Genomic DNA, 5,705 nt, shown 5'->3' with positions numbered 1-5,705 from the left:
TTAGAATGATATTAATTTGAAGGAAGTGATTCTTCACGAACATGTTTAAACATCGATCGAAAAGCTACGACTCTTCATGAATCATGAAACATGAATAGACACCAATTACAATAATATGACTCTTCTTAAAGACCCCCCACCCCAATATATGGACTCAACTGAAACATGATGTAGCTACCCAATATATGCTTATTACCAATGGAGTCTTTTGCACCATTCATTATTAGAAGAGTAATTGGCTTCTTATTTTGATGCTAATACTGTATAATATAATTTGGGTAACACAATCAATACTTGCACATGGTTTGGACAGTGACATCCTCATAACATGACGGGATTGTTAACGTGTATATATACAGGCAACAACTGGAAACAAAATTAAAATTCATAAAACATTGGAAAATTGTTCCTCTTTCGTGGTAAGAACAAGACATATATAAAAAATTAGAAAAATTCTCCAAATAAAAAGAAGGAACATTCGTCAAAAAAGGGACCTAACATTACTGATTCTCAACAGAGAGTGATTAAGGATTGTAATCGAAAGCTAAATGGTCAAGAAAGACGGTTGGTTATGATAATTGATGAGTAAAGAACCAAGGAATGGTTCAGTGTGGCTGTGTGCAATGGAGAGACAAGGGTGGCGAGAAAAGGCAACTTGGTGAGAAAGAAAGAGACTGATTGTATGACATTCAGAAATAAACAGTGTTAAAAAATTTATTAAACTTAAAAGAATAAATGGAAACTTGATGCATTACAATATCTGGATACAAACTTACATCTGCCTATAAAACAAAATAAAAAAACTAGATACTGACAATAAAACAAAATAAAAAAACTGACAATATCTGGATAAATAGAGAATACTGTGGAAGACAAACTCAACGGGTCTAATATTTCATAATGTTGGAACTTAGAATAACACTAGATACACTTAACAGACAGCTAGATAAGGTCTACAATTAAGTATATTGTTTGTTGATACATAGTGCACTATTCAGGTCCTAAATCAAAATCAAACATCATAAAGGGTTAAGGAAATGCAACTGTAATTAGATACAATTGTCTTCTCACTAGCAAAAAATCTAAAGTTGACTAATATCTAACATACAACTGAATACTGAATAGAGCCTGCTAAAATCCTCATTCGACATTTTAAGCTACATTAACCACCACATTACATTAATATTAAAAATCAGGAGTTCCAACAATAGAAAGATGGACATACAACGTGTCCATAGTAGGTAATCCATAATTGTTCTAGTTCCGTTATTCATACTCATCTGATAAAAGACAGGACAACAGAAAAGATGTTATATATCTAGCTCATATCCATGCCATCTCCAACTTGGCTGCAGATAGGACTGACAGCAGAAAAAGATTTCTCGAAAGGTGAAGGATGGCGTTGGGTATCCCGTCTGCGCTTAAAACCACAGCCATCAGTAGGTGAGTTCTCTGCATCAAGCTTCCTAGTACACCTCTCACTGCCTGCTCCTCTGTCGGTGTAAGCGGGAAAATCTGACCACTAGCTCGGCAAAGGGAGCTGTGATTGTCATACAGAATTCTCTGGTTACAGTTTTTATCACAGATGTGAGTCAGCCCTGTTAACTTGCAGCGATACATGTTTCCGAAAACGAAACATGTTCGTTTTGGCACTTCCAGTCGCATCTGTGACCAGGAATTGGACTCTCTCGGCCCAAAATACTCGACAGGTAAATAGCATTTGCAGGAGCTGCTGCCACAGATTTTCCATATACCTCCATTCCTTTGGTGAAAACAGCGACTCACTTCCTAAGTAATCTTTTACACTCCAACGCCCTGCCTGGATAGTCTGCAAGGCCCCACCACAGCAATACAGATTCAGTCAAATTCAACATAAATTTACCTACTAGATTACCAGTGTGTTTGATTCTGCCATCACAAAAATTGATTTGGTAAATTTTTTTATTTATTTTTATTTGGTAAAATTGATTCCGACTAAATGACTAAAATGCAAATTATTTATGTTTAGATACCTAAAAGTAAAAATGAGTTGAACAAGATTTGATTGTAAAAATCAATTCTAGAATAAAAATCAATTTTACTCCAGAACAATCAAATATGTCAAAATAAATTTTAAGCCTCTAAATAAATCATCAATTTTGGCTAAACGGTTAAATGAGAAATCCTAATTAATTTTGCAAAATCACCATGGCTTATCTATGACATAAAACGCAAATTAAGAATCTAATCTAAATTACGTGTAACTAATTACACCATTTATTGTCATATATGCAAGGTCAGATCTAAACCGAGTCCAAAGTGGGGTTTGAATTTATTAATAATTTAATCTAATAAATAAATAAATAAAAAATATTGTAATCTTAATATATAAAAGTTAACCCGTAAGCCAATTTTTAACGTAATTTTAACCTAAATTTTATGATGACTTTTACGTTATTACCCCCGTGTTCAATTAAACCTGTTTAATTAAGAGATAAACTTTAAAAATCGTTCCTCCTATTCCTATAACAATTTCCTCCTATTTTGTTTCCAACACAACAATAAACAAATAAACATAAAAAAGAAATACAATTTCCTCCTATTTTGTTTCCAACACAACAATAAACAGATAAACATAAAAATAAAAATAAAAAAATCACTCTTATTAACAAATTCTTCCTATTATTTCCATTTAATCAAAATGTTATTTTCAAATGCTTCTGAAATCAAAAACAACAGCTCACTATTAAATCCAATCCAATCTTATTTTCGCTCCTAACAAATTTACTTTAAAAAAAAAAAAAAAAACCTAACAAATTCACAAATTCCTGTAAGTTTGTTGCACCTTTTCCAATTCGTGTGCATTAATTAATGGATGATTTAATCAGAATTTGTTAGGCTTCCCATTTTTGCGATTGCAAAATTCAAATTCTCTTCTAATATCAACCACGACCTAGACTCCAACTCCCCAAAAATTTAGTTGTTTCCAAAGCACTTTCACGTATCAAATCTTCCAAAGCACTTTCACGTATCAATTCTCCTTCTCACTATAAATGTATACCATATAGAATTGAATAAAACACATCCTTATTTATCCCTTTAATCATTCGTTCAGAGAATTTCTCCCTTCAATCATTCATTCAAAGAATATCAATTGGTAATATTGAAAAATGTTGTTGTCGTATCACTGCTTAACGGGTATATCTGATGCTATGGTCTGATTTTTGCGTATGTTTTCATGCTTAAAGATGTTTTGTAACACTTTTTATTTTTACTGTATTGATGCAACAGGTCCTTTGGTTAATAATCCAGATTCATATAATGGAGTGTTTGCTGCTCCATCTTTTTGCTTTATTTTCAGTTGTTGAATCAAACATTTGATTCTTCAGTTTTTGCTTTTCAATGTAATGAAGTATCAGTCTTGCTAAATTCTCTTCATAATTTTAATCTAAGCATCCAAATTTTATTCTCTTTCCAATTTGAACTTTCTTTTTTTACGGCATTTGTCTCTTATTTTCTTAATCTTGATTTTACAATTTTTCAGATTCTCCATTGTTGCAGTTTTACTACGATGTCGATATTATGATATTTTTCCCTGTTCATTTTCTTTCAATTAAACGTAAGTATGCATTCGCTTTTCTTCATTCCTTCATTCGATAGAATGCCGTATTAACTTTGTTTAGTCTTCCCCTAAATGAAACAAATAAACAATTTATTGAGTGATTTAAGTGTCTTCTTTTATTTTGTTTCTTTATTTATGTGTGCACAACTCAAATAGTACCTATCTTGAAGTAAAAATCATGTGCAGTTGCAGGTCCTCACAATGCAACAATTGCTAATGTTATTGGTGGGTGAGTAAGAGTTTAGTCTCTTCATTTGGTAAGGAGATTTTATAAATATAACTTTCATTTACAATATTTAAGATTATAACTTAGAAAATATACATTGATTTGATTTTCACTTTATGAAAACTTCTAGCAGGTGGTGAAAAGTGATCATGCTATATTTTATAGAAATTATATAGACTTAACTGCAATGGATTTGTTTCTGTCTTTTAGTTGGTTAACAATGTTTTTGTCCCGCATTTTGTTCTCTTAGATGTTACATTTTTTAGTTGTTAACATTTAATGTCTTCTTTATCTTAATTTATACCTGTAAGTTCTTATCAATTGATGGAAATGTGACAACATAATATCTTTAGTGTATAAAACGTAGGACATGCTTCGACAAAGGGTATGAATATGAACCAGACATTTAGCTGCATGTGTGAATGTTAACTATAACATAATCTTTCATTGTTTTATATTCAGATAATATTTTTGAGATTTATTTCTCTTCATAATCCTCTTTAGGTAAAATTATTGTCTTCACTCTTTTCTAAACTGTTTTGCTGATTTGTTGTTTTGTAGTCGTAATAATATTTTTTATTAGAGGCTTTATGAATGACAATACCAATTCTATAGATAACACTTATCCGTAGAGCTGGTCTTCATGGACACACATGAGTTCTCATCATAGCCATACAAATAGAATGATCCCTTTGAAAAATTCTTGATATTGTGGAGGATATAATGCAAATTTAATTTTTTGTTGATTAGTTTAAAGAATTGTAAGCTAAATAAAACAATCCAAATATTGTTGTTAATTCTTCTTCTTTGCTCATTGTGTTTAGCATTTCATTGCAGGAAAACAATTTACATAGAATTCCTTAAGGTGCCTAAAGCAAATATAAAGGTCTTCTATTTTGTTTGTGGATTGAGATAATGCAAAAGTTTCAGTTGTTTCTAAGCGTTATTGAAAGTTAAGGATATTTGATTTATTTTTTCAACCTGTAAAAAACTGGTGTTTTTGTCTTATGAGGAAAGTCGTGTGCATGGGCCTACTATTCAACTTATGGTGCTTTTGACACAAAAACAATACAACAAGAGAAATTGTGATTTTGAAGGCTAAAAATCTTTCTTTTGGGTCCTTTGAGAATAGTTGATTTTTGTTTTGAAGGTTTATTATTGTTATTTAGGTATGAGTGGTTTTCATGTAACATAGGTTTTTGGAATCAAGTAGTGACCAATTCGTATAATGTCGATTCTATTTGCACTTGCAAATTTTTTAATTAAGTTTAGATGATTACAATGAAGAGAACCAATTGTAATTTTGATATATGAAGGATTGGAAATAGAATTTTAGATCCCTGTCGTTGTCTAATTTTTATTTTTTAATATTCGTTTGTTTCAACTAAACGATTTCATGCCATCTCCTACTTTATTTTTTGAACTTGCGTAAGTAAAATGTATAATACTCTTCATCTTTTATTTATTTTAGGATTTTTTTTACCATTACTTATTCTAAAGTCTAGTTACATAATAATCAAAATATGAACACGCGCTTTTTAAGCAATTAAACGACAAAATATCCTCGTTGATATTCTACTTCCCAGAAAACCTAACATGAAAATCAAAACCAGAATTGATTTACACATGAATACTACAACGTGTAGAAGAAAAATTGAGAAAAAAAGATGAAGAAAGAAAATGAACTTACACGCACGCTCTTCAACAAAGTGAAGCTACCGAACAGAATATTTTTTTCACCTCTACAGAACCTATAAGAAAAACAAGAAGAGAAATATATCTAATGAACCTAATGTAATGCAGATGCTAGTTAGATGAAACTAGAAAGAAAATAAGAGAAAGGAATGAAAGGTATTTATTTATAGTAATTGTAGATAC

At 30.9% G+C, this 5,705-nt stretch overlaps 1 pseudogene; it reads right to left on the bottom strand.

The window, feature by feature from the left end:
• Positions 1 to 971: 971 nt before the first annotated feature.
• LOC11444234 (uncharacterized) lies at positions 972 to 5,705 on the bottom strand (annotated as a pseudogene).

The sequence above is a fragment of the Medicago truncatula genome, chromosome 3 (assembly GCF_003473485.1).
Source record: "Medicago truncatula cultivar Jemalong A17 chromosome 3, MtrunA17r5.0-ANR, whole genome shotgun sequence".
NCBI lineage: Eukaryota > Viridiplantae > Streptophyta > Magnoliopsida > Fabales > Fabaceae > Medicago > Medicago truncatula.
Note: the sequence above shows the minus strand (reverse complement) of the source record. Positions and strands in the feature narration are given on the sequence as shown.